The sequence below is a fragment of the Talpa europaea genome (genome assembly GCF_964194135.1).
Source record: "Talpa europaea genome assembly, chromosome: 2".
Lineage (NCBI taxonomy): Eukaryota > Metazoa > Chordata > Mammalia > Eulipotyphla > Talpidae > Talpa > Talpa europaea.
The window spans coordinates 97,173,378-97,184,157 of record NC_140068.1 but is presented as its reverse complement, the minus strand read 5'-3'; positions in this window follow the sequence as shown (position 1 = coordinate 97,184,157).

Below are 10,780 nucleotides of genomic sequence, written 5' to 3'. Positions count from 1 at the left end.
ATACAGGGCGAGCAATTGCAGAAGCATATCCCTGGGGGCTAAGCAGTGTTAGTTACGAGAACAGATGTTCAGGGTCAGGCTGTGCTATGCCAGCTCCGAGGGCTGGATCCCGAGTCAGAGGACCCAAGTGTCGTCTAAATGTCGTGTATGAGGTTTTTTGTTGTTGTTGTTGTTTTGTTTTTTGGGGTTTTTTTTAAAGATTTATTTAGTTATTTATGAAAGAACCGGGGTACGGCCAGATGCGCGGGTGAAAGGATTCACCAGAGACAGAGCAGGGAACAGAACAGAACAGAACAGGCAGACTGATGAAATACACTGCTGAGGGGAGGGGGGCAGTGGGCGAGACTAGAGAGGTTTGCCGCGCCATGTGGGACCCCAGCCGGATGGCCAGGATCAAAGTGGTGCTGCAGAGGCTGCGGACAGCTTCACAGCACAGCGCTCAACGACCTGCGCCACCAGGGGAGGCCCTTGTTTGGTTTTTTTTTGTGTGTGTGTGTGTGTGTGACAGGTAAAATTCCTAAAGTTTATGGATCAGCACAGGGCTCCTGTGCTCCAGAGCTGAGGATGATACAGTTTGTGGGGGAAGATGATAATTCCGTTTCAGATATGCTACGTTTGTGGTATACTTTTGAGATATCCAAGTAAGTGGACTAGGGAGGCATTAGGTACCTAAGTCTGGAGGTCAGAGGAAAGACAGACATTTGAGAGTGATCAGCTGTGTCAACTGAAGCCCTAGGTAAGATGTGACTGATCCCTTGGAGGGAGAGTGCAGCCTGCCAAGGGGAGAGAGGGAGGGGCCCCCATGCCTGGTGATCCCCAATATGGCCAGATAGAGCAGGATGAGCCACAGAGGAACGGCCTGAGAAAGAGGAGGCAAACCAGAGTGTTCAGTCCTATAAGCCAAAGAAGACTTTCCAGAAAGAATTGGCCAATGATGTTGAATACCGGTGGGGATGTAAGTAGGGAAAACTAGAAAATGGATTTAATGACATGATTTCATTGCAAAAGCAGTTGAGTGGCATGGGAGAGGCAGACACCAACCTAAAAGGATTGGGGAGGCAGTAGAAGTGAGGCATTGCAGAGAGTGTTTCCCTCACTTTTTATTAGGAAAAATTTCAGACACACAGAAAAGTGGAAGCCATCATACTATTATCATTTACATATTTGCCATTTTATTTAGATTTAACAGGTGTTATCATTTACACATACACACAAGTTTTTATGTATTTATATATATTCTTGAACATGTGAGACTATAGGAAATCATGTTTCATACTTTAATATTCAGTATACAGTTCCTGAAAATAAGGACTTTCTCCTATATAATAATCACATTATGATATGATCACAGTTAAGAAAGTAACATCGGGCCTCCCTGGTGGTGCAAGGCCCACAATCTGTGTATGTGAGATTGGGGGCTGGACGAGATGATTAATAGATGCAGGGAGCAGTGAGAGGAGGAAGTGGAGTCCCCAGGTCAAGCATCACATGGAAACTAGTTACAAATGAAAATTCTAGCTGCCCCCCCTCCCAAACTGATGAATCAGAAACTTTTTTTTAAAGATTTATTTATTTATGCATACAAGAACTGGGGTTACAGGCCAGAGGTTCAGGGGGTGAGAGGATTCACCAGAGACAGAGTGGGGAACTGAACAGGCAGACTGACTGAAATACACTGCCGAGGGGAGCAGCGGGTGAGTCAGGAGAGGTCTGCTGCGCCATGTGGGTCGCTACCTGCCGGGGATCGAACTCGTGTTGCAGTGGCTATGGCTAGCTTCATAGATTGCATCTTAACTCCTTGTGCCACCAGGGAGGCCCCCCAGATACATGTTTTAACAGACCTTTCAGGCGATTCTGATGCACACCAGAGTTAGTAAACCACAGCCTGAGACTAACATGTGGAAAAAGGAGAGGGTGGGCACAGGTGCTGAGGAGTTCACTTCTGATGACATTTCTCTGTGACATTGGAACAAGATCATTAGCAGAGGGTGAGGTGACAAACAGAGAGGAGCCTCATAGATTCCAAGATCAGGGTTTAAGGTAGCCAATGACCAGAGCAATGTGGCTGGGTCATTACAAGGCGGGGAGCACCTTAGGGTGGAGGATCATGAGCGAGGAGTGGTCACCACTTCCTGGTTGTGTGACTTTCTCCTACACATCATAGCTCTCAGAGTTAAGTCCTGTGAAAACAGATCACTGGTTTCCTCTAAAGGAAAGATTTGGCCAGCGAGGTGCAAAGGATAAAAAATAGAAGGACAAGGGTTTGGGATATTATCAAGACAGTTCCTGACTGCAGGACCGTGCAGCTGAAGCTGGGTGAGGAGGGGCCAATGGGTGGAAAGAAGGAGGCATCCCGGATCTGGAGGTCCCAAGAGACTGACAAAAGGTTGTGAGGAGTAGCCAGATGGAAGGTTGGAGAAGGGGCTGCCACAGGCTGTTTGAACGATTCTCAAACAGGGGCTGCCTCAGATGACAAGGTCCAGGGAGTGATGGTGAGAATGTGCGACGGAGTTGTCATGGTGAAGATTCTGGGGGGAATTCACCAAGGTGTTGAGATGCCAGGTGGAGCATGGGGTCTTCCAGGTGAGCAACGAGATGGGAAGAGGTAGACTGGTGGATGCCAGAGTCCCCCGGTGGAGACGTTTGGCAGGGGGCAGAAGGTAATAAAGAGGAAGGAACAGGGCAATTTAGCCCAATGGCTGAGTGTGAGAAGCACAGGGTTATTTTAAACTAGAAACTGGGGTTTGGAGGAGGAGTCTGGAAGCAGCGATCTGGAGCAAGGCAAGCACCCTCACCTAGAAGAAAATAAACAGCTCTGGTTTCAGAAGTCTGCAGAGGAGGTAGTGCCCTCGAGGGAGAGATAAATTTCAGTTCAAGCCAGGAAGTAGAGGGAGCACTCCAAGGAGAAGTTAAGGGTATGAGGAGATTTGCAGGTTATTAGGAGGCGTGAGGGTGGCCCAGGGAAGGGGCAAGTGGAGGGCTGGGGCAAAGCCAGAAAGTACAAAGCACAGCGGAGACAGCAGTGCAATCAAGTAAGTGGGCTGGGAGTTTACATTCCCACTCTCAAATGATAAAAACGGATGAGAGGCAGATTGGATTTCATCCAGTTAGTCTCTTGGAAGCTGTGAAAAGCAGTGGTTAAGGACGTGGCCTCTAGCGGGCCTGCCCAGACTCAAATCCCAGCCTGGTCACAACCAGCCGTCTACAACTTGGGTCTCAGTTTCCTCGTCTATACAAGGGAGATAGTAACACCACTTACCTCACAGGGTTGCTGTGATGATTTGATGCTTCGTGTGTTAAAAGTTTAAAGCAGGGGCCTCCCTGGTGGTGCAAGGGGTTAGGACACAACCTATGGGGCTGTCCGCAGCCCCTGCAGCACGAGTTCAATCCTTGGCCGGCCAGGGAGCAACCCACATGGCCCAGCAGACCTCTCCTGTCTCGCCCGCTGCTCCCCTCGGCAGTGTATTTCAGTCAGTCTGCCTATTTGGCTCCCCACTCTGTCTCTGGTGAATCCTCTCACCACCCACACCTCTGGCCTGTACCCCATTCTTATATGCATTAATGGATACATCTTTAAAAAAAATAGTTTAAAGCAGTAGGGCTTCTCTGGCGGCACAAGGGGTTAGGCACAGTACTATGAAGATATCCGCAGCCTCGACAGCATGAGTTTGATCCCCGGCCAGCCAGGGGGTGACCCACATGGCACAGCAGACCTCTCCTGTCTCCCCGGCTGCTCTCCTCAACAGTGCATTTCAGTCAATCTGCCTGTTTTGTTCCCCACACCTCTGGCCTGTATCCCAGTTCTTGTATGCATAAAAAAATAAAATCTTAAAAAAAAAGTTTAAAGCAGTATGTGGACAGCCACCCAGATCCGCTCTGCTCTGGGGTGGCTCCTGGGCCCTGGTGAAGAAGCTCTACATTCACCTGGATACTGCCAGGTAGGAAACACAAGTGGGAAGCACTTGGGTGAGAAAGACAGGTCTGATGAGTGTTTCAAATGCAAGAATCACACAAAGACACCAAGGCCAACACCACCTAAGAGGATCCTGGTAGTAAATGGATTATTTGGGGCAGCAGCTGGTTGGCACCCCCTATGAATGGGAGCTAGATGAGAAGGCTTGGTTTCCCAGAACACGGAAGATCTTGTTGCAACATAACAGGCCAATTATGGCGTCTTTAACGATACCACACTACATCTAATTCTACTACAAATGTACAAGACATTGATGCTAAAGGAAACTCTGCAGTGAAAACCCCCAAACCTATTGATCCCCAAATGAGGGGAGATAAAAGAAAGGCAGAATGGAGATGGTGTCATATTGAAAAAGATAGAAATAAAATGTATTATGTGTCTGGTTTGCTTCCAGATATGACAGTGAATGAATTTACATCGTTTATATCCAACTTTTGCATTATTCTCGGAAGAATTAAGGTCAAGTTTTATAGAGAGAATCAAATCTTCAAAACAATGGGTTTTGCAATTACTGGAAGAGGGAATCTGTGGCTCTTGAATTAAAGTTTTTAAATGAAGGTGAAATTAGAGGCTACAAATGACATGTCAAGGTGGCAAAGTTTCACCCGAAGGGGGAATATGATGCCTCAAAAGCAAAAACTGCAAGAAGTTTCTCTGCAAGAAAAGTGCCTGGGGCCTCCCTCGTGACACAGGGGTTAAGTTGCAGCAGTAGCAAGCCACCACCATGGCAGCATGAGTTCTGGCAGCACAAGTTTGATCCCCACATGGGAGCTACCCACATGGCGCAGCAGACCTCTCCTGACTCACCTGATGCTCCCCTCAGTACTGTATTTCAGTAGATCTGCCTGTTCTGCTCCCCACTCTCTCTGGTGAATCTATAACAGGGTGGTCCCCAGGAAAAGGGGAAGTTCCAGGTTCCCTGCCCCACCCAGAGGAGAGCAGAGCTGAGCAGGGAAAAGAAGCTTCAGAGGGGACTGAGGAAGGAAGGAAGCAGGATGGAGAGCAAGGAGACCTGGAGGAGGCACATGGAGCAGAGACATGTGAAGAAACTACACTTGCCTTTCGGTCGTGGACTGGTTGAAACAGAGGTGGGTGATTGACCAGGGGGAAGATTAATAATGCCAGCCTTTATCTTGATTTTGATTTTGCTCTTTTCCTCCCAGACTTGTCTGGTTGTTTCTGTTCCTTCTCTGTGGGTCCCCACTGGAAGTTACATTAGACCTGTGGCCAGCTTTCAGGCCTTGCTCTGGGCCAGTCCCATTTGGGTGAACTTTTATCCACAAGGGGACGGGTGACTGTGGGTGCTTGATCTACAAACTATATTCTTTGTCTTTTCTGTATTGTTTACTAATTGTATTAAAGTTCCTTTCCATTAAAGTCTTATATGTTTCGTGTTGATGCAGTGGATGGCAGAATCTATTTAGAGCAGGTAGGTTTGGGGGTTCTAGGGTACTCCCTGTCCTGTAACAAATCCTCTCACCCCCTACACCTCCGGCCTACACCCTAGTTCTTGTATGCATAATAAATCTTTTTTTTTTTTTTAAAGAAAAGTGTTTGGACTGGAGACCTATAAGGAGAGAGGGCCACCCAGAATGTGCCATGAACTGTCATCAGAAATAGGCTTCATCCTATGGATTTTAAAGATGATCCACTAGTAGTGAACGAGATCAGAGAAGACCTCTGAGTAGAGTGTTCCAAGTTGGGACGTTATTAGGACGTGCCTTCTCTCTGATAGACAGACCTGGTGGGACACTGCCCTGGAGGAACAAGGACACATAGACTACTGTATACAGATCCCGGATGGAAGTAGTTTGGTGGCCACCATGTCACTGCTTAAGCAATGCATGGGATTAGATGATCAGGCTGAGGAGATTTGAAGGGAAAGGAAGAAAAGGCTGAGAGGATCAGAGGCTTTCCTCAGTGCCCCCTGGTCAGCAAAGGCATTTGTCCTCAAATCCATCTGCTCTTCAGAAAGAAAAAGTTCACCCTTTGACCCTAGGCCTGGGAAAACCTGGTCTCTTCCTTAGACCCTCATTGAGACCACTCTTCCCACGTCACATCCTCAGAGGCCAAACCCAAAGGACATTGTTGGTTGATTTATATTATCAGCAACAAATGGGGATTGTGGGGTCTGGGAGCCTTGGAATCACTGTCCTAATTGATCCTTAGCACATCCTTTTCCAGTTTTCACTTCAATTTTAGTCTAGGTGTTGCTGGGAAGGGATTTTGCAGATGTAATTATAAGCCCAGATCAATTTATCTTGAGTTAATCAAAAGAAAAGTGGTGGAGTAGGTCCGACTCAAACATACCCAAGAACCTTAGCAGTGGCTAGAGATGAGAAAATGCATTCTGTGTCTGAGACCTATCTTTACCTCAATTCTAGCAGCTCAGGTTGGGCGGTCAGCTATCTGTAGGCCCCGAGTAAGCCTATGGCTGCAAGGAAAACAGAAATAAAAATGGAAACAGTCAATCCGCCAGTTCTGTTCCCCACTCTGTCTCTGGTGAATCCTCTCACCCCCTCCCCCCGCTCCCAGCACCTCTGGCCTGTACCCCAGTTCTTGTACGCATAAATAAATTTTTTAAAAAATGAAGACTGTGACACTTCCAAGTTAAGTGATTAGAAATCTATAGATAGTAAAAGATTAAAAAAAAATCAGGACCAGAGAAGCCTTCAAGTCAGCTTAGGAGTGACCAGGAAATGCAGTTTTCTTGAAGGATGGGAAATCCTTCCATGTGAACCCTCTGCAGATGAAGAACAGAACTCAGCCATCAAAACCAGCTGCCAAGGGGCTCAAGCACAGGGGCATAAAGAGGAGCTGGGGTCACTGCCTACAGATGCAACATTTGCAGGGCTTATGCTGGACTATAATGAGACCAGCCAGAGACAGCCACAGGTACGACAAATAATGCTGTGGTTTTGTTGTTGTTTTTGGAATCTGTGGGTTTGGAATGCGGGGCCCTGGGGTTCACTCTGGGAAAGCTTTCACCAGAGCTCCTGTTTCAGCGACATGCGGCAAGTTTCCCAGGCAAGTTTCTCCACAAGATAGAGACGTTAGTTATATTTAAAGAGCAAGTTTATTAGGGAAAGGGACAGAGGAATAAAGGAAACTTGAATAGACACAAGCAGGCAGAAAGAGCTGCCCAGAAAGGGGAAGGTTTACTGAGAGTGGCCTGCATGGTTGCAGGCGGGCGGCCTTGAGGAGAGCTGCCTCTGCTGAGGGAGGTCAGTGAGGAGAAGTCCCGGCATGGGACAGGTCACAGGCAGGCAGGAAGCTGCTGCCCTGCAGAGGGTCAGAGTTGGTGAAAAGAGGCACCTGCATAGTCACAGGTGGGCAGAAGGAGTGCTGCTCTGAGCCTGTGCAGAGTCTGCACTGATACAGTTAGTTGCTGATTTTGGACAACTATGCAGAATCTGAAAGGGACTAGAGATTCCACAAGGGGCTCAATCCCACATCTTTACCTTTGGGGTCTGTTGGGCTCAATCTCCATATCTTTGCCCTTGGGCCTGTGCTCTGGACACTCCCTACAGCAGTCTGATACCTGCTTGGGTCTTATGCTTTTTTTTTTTAAAGATTTATTTATGAATACAAGAACTGGGGTACAGGCCAGAGGTGCAGGAGGGGAGAGAATTCACCAGAGACAAAGCGGGAGCAGAACAGGCAGACGGACCGAAAACACTGCTGAGGGGAGCAGTGGGCGTATCTCCTTGGAGGGCCAGGAATCGAACCTGTGCTGCAGAAGCTGCTGACAGCTTCACTACACTCAACCCACTATGCTACCGCTACCGGGGAGGCCCTGGCTCTTATGCTTTGTAATCTAGGCATTGGTGCCTAAGGATCTTGGTTTCCATAGCTGTGTCAATGGCTATGCTAATCTCTGGTCTTGTGGCACCTCTTTTTCAGTTTTTCTATTTTTGTCCTCCATTAGTTTGAGATCTGCATTTATCATTGAAGGAAATGCTAAATTTCAGCTCGAGGTTAGTAAAAATAAAATGTCATTTTCCTCACTTTCATTCACAGATCCTTTAGGATCCCTGCATTAGAGCCAGTGAAGTCTCAGAGAGGAAAGGCAGCCAGGTCAGGAAAACATGTGCTTCCCTACCCACCAGCCTCTGTCCCTTGGCCCCTGCCACCTACATCCTGTCCTTGTCAGAGTCTGCCTGTTCAACTTTTCCTTCATTTCTTTAAATATCCTTCCAATAATTTATACTTACTCTTTAATTTGCTATTTCTCTACAGCCAGTGTGGCCTCCTCAGCTCCATGAATTGAATTGCCTGAACTTATGAAACAAGAGGTGAATGTGGGCAAAAAAAGTTCAAGCCACTAAGTGGCTGTGTGGTGCTAGGCTAGTTACGTATTCAAGCATGTGAAATGGGAAGGACACCTTCTCCAAGGGTATGATTTCAGTGAGATGAAATATCTGCTGGATGACATCAAGGACTTTGATTTATTTGCTGCTGAATCCACATTGCCAGTCACAGAGAACAGAGAAGGGAATCATAAACATGGTTTGATTTAATGAATACTGTATCTGAAAACACTGCAAAGGCTAAAATACAACACAAATTGCTATATTCATCATTCCCAGGGAGAAAGGAGTGGATTTCTATTCTTCCTCTTAAAGTTTTGTCTTGGTCTTTTCTCCTTTTTTCCTTGAAATCTAAGTTGGGGGCCTCCCTGGCGGCACAAGGGATTAAGTCTCAGCACTATGAAGCAATCCCCAGCCTCTGCAGCACAAGTTCAATCTCCCACCAGGGAGATGACCCACATGGTGCAGCAGACCTCTCCTGTCTCGCCCACTGCTCCCCTCAGCGGTGTATTTCAGTCAGTTTGCCTGTTCTGCTCCCCACTCTGTCTCTGGTGAATCCTTTCACCTCCCCATACCTCTGGCCTTTACCCCAGCTTTTGTATGCATAAATAAAATTAATCTTAAAAAAAAAAATCTATGTTGGAACACAGCCAATTTGCCTGTTTCCCCCAATGCCTGATCTCCTGCAATGAGAAAAGCCTTTTTTAAAAAGATTTATTTATTTATTTATTTATACAAGCACTGGGTACAGTCAGCAGCGTGGGAGGGTGAGAGGATTCACCAGAGACAGAGCGGGGAGCAGAGCAGGCAGAAGGACTGAAGTACACTGCTGAGGGGAGCAGCGGGCGCAGCAGGAGAGGTCTGAGCGCCATGTGAGAGCCTCGCTGGCAGCGGCTGGGGATTAAAACCAGCCCAACGCTCAACCGCTGTGCCACCGGGGAGGCCCCCTCTGTTTTTTTTAAGATTTATTTTATTTATTTATGTATATAAGAACTGGGGTGTAGGCCAGAAGTGGAGGGGGGCGGCGAGAAGATTTACCAGAGTGGGGAGCAGAACAGTGGATCTACTGAGATACACTGCTGAGGGGAGCAGAGGGCAAGATAGGAGAGGTCTGCTATGCCATGCGGGTTTGCTCCCTGGCTGGGGGGTGGAACTTATGCCACAGTGGCTGGTGATAGCTTGATAGTGATGTAATTTCGTAGAGTGCGGGGTCCTTGGGTTCACTCTGGGAAAGGTTTCGCCAGAGTTCCTGTTTCGGCAGCACTCAGTGAGTTGCCCAGGCGAGTTTCTCCATGAGACAAAGATATAGTTATATTTAAAGAACAGGTTTATTAGGGAAAGGGACAGATTTGCTGAGAAAGGCCTGCATGGTTGCAGGCAGGCAGCCTTGAGGAGAGCTGCATCTGCTGAGGGAGGTCAGTGAAGAGAAGTCCCAGCATGGTATAGATCAGGGACAGCCAGAAAGCTGTTGCCCTGCAGAGGGAGAGAGCTGGTGAAAAGAGGCATCTGCATAGTCACAGGTGGGCAGAGGGGATGCTGCCCCCAGCCTGTGCAGAGACTGAACAGATACAGTCCTTTTCTCTTCAGGAGGGGCTCACTTCTCCGTGGAGTGGCCTGTTTGTTGCTGATTAGGGATAATTAGGCAAAACTAGAAAGGGACCAGAGATTCCAAGGTGGGCCCAGTCTCCCTATCTTTACCCTCAGGTCTGTGCTCCACTCCCTATAGCATCTGACCCTGCTTGAGTCTCAAGCCTTGTGATAAGGTACTGGTGCCTAAGGGTCCCGACCTCTACAGCTGGGTTAAAGATCATGTTATTCCCCTCGACCCCCCACCTCCTTCTGTGAGTCAGGTTTTGGTATTGGGGCACCTCCTTTCCAGTCTTTCTATTCTTGTCCTCCATCAATAGCGCTGAGACTTAATCCCTGAGCCACCAGGGGGGCCGGAAAAGCCATCATTCTTAAATGGAGGGCAGCTAGGTTCATTCTGACAGGATGGAGGGGAAAGGATGCCCTTTCTTCCTTTAGTTCTCAGGGTACACATTCAATAACTCTAAATTGATGCTGAGTGGGCACCACATTATGCAGATACAGAGCTGTTAACACTGAGTAAATGTTTCCCAGAGCTGGGTTAAGAAATAACTCAGGGCAAGTGAAGGGCACAGAGGTGGAGAGATGGAGGGCACAGGGGTGGAGAGATAGAGGGAGATGTTTCTTTAAAGGACAGAGCTCCCTGGAGACGAATGGGTTGGGGCACTGTGACACCCCAGAAGGGCACCTTCTGAGAGGGCTGTGCATCAGATAGACACCGGTGCCGGAAATTAGCAAAGGGAAGGAGGGTAGCTGACACAGTCCTGACCGAGGGTGTGATCCTACTAGATGTTTCTGGGGTCTTTGAGGTCAGCAAGTCTGGGAGAGAGGGAGAAGTTTGAGAGGCGGTGATGTTCGCCAGAAGTCACGAGTTTCAGTTCACAGGGCTGACGGTTTTTAAGCTGAAGCG